The sequence below is a fragment of the Carlito syrichta genome, unplaced genomic scaffold (assembly GCF_000164805.1).
Source record: "Carlito syrichta isolate Samal-C Ts95f unplaced genomic scaffold, Tarsius_syrichta-2.0.1 Scaffold61159, whole genome shotgun sequence".
NCBI classification, from domain to species: Eukaryota; Metazoa; Chordata; class Mammalia; order Primates; family Tarsiidae; genus Carlito; species Carlito syrichta.
Genome location: NW_007005255.1, coordinates 1 through 783, shown reverse-complemented (window position 1 = coordinate 783; position 783 = coordinate 1). Strand labels below are relative to the sequence as shown.

Below are 783 nucleotides of genomic sequence, written 5' to 3'. Positions count from 1 at the left end.
AAAAGAAACTATCATGAAGCAGGAAAAACTTGGCAAACTGCAGGCACAAGTGTGCACTGGTGGAAAGGAACTACTTACAGAAAATGGTGGTTCATAGAGCAGCTATAGCAGATGATTAAAAAAAACTCCAATTCTCCTTAAAGAAATTAGGGGGAAACAATATCTCTGGTATTGAAGAGGTGAACATGATTACAAACCAAGGAACAGTTATCCACTTTAACAACTCTAAGTTTAGGCACCTCTGGTAGTGATTACTTCCATGATTACAAGCCATGCTGAGACAAAGCAGCTGACAGAAATGCTATCCGGCATCTTAAACCAGCTTGGTGCAGTCTGACTAGGGGATTGGCTGAAGCTCTGCCCATACAGTCTGTGGATGGAAAAGCACCACTTCCAACTGGGGAGGGGGAGGGGAAGAAGGAGGGAGAGGGAGGGGGTGGAGGATGAAGTTCCAGATCTTGTGGAGAATTTTGATGAGGCTTCCAAGAATGTGGCAAACTGAAGTAAGTCAACTTCTGAAGAAGATAACTTGAAAAATGTTGCTGGGAGTTGCTATTTTATATTATGACTGCTTTTTAAAATTGTTTTGTTCACCTAACCCTTAACTGTACCCCACAAAACCATAATAAAAAATACTGATTGAAAAAAAAAATTGTTTTGTTCACCTAACCCTTAACTGTACCCCACAAAACCATAATAAAAAATACTGATTGAAAAAAAAAATTGTTTTGTTTATGGATCTGATAAAATCTAGATCACTAATATTTTTAAGTCCAAGTCCCT

General features: G+C 38.7%; 1 pseudogene; it reads left to right on the top strand.

Annotated features, from left to right (window-relative positions):
* The first annotated feature begins 7 nt into the window (after positions 1 to 7).
* On the top strand, positions 8 to 502 carry LOC103251969 (annotated as a pseudogene).
* Positions 503 to 783: the final 281 nt, after the last annotated feature.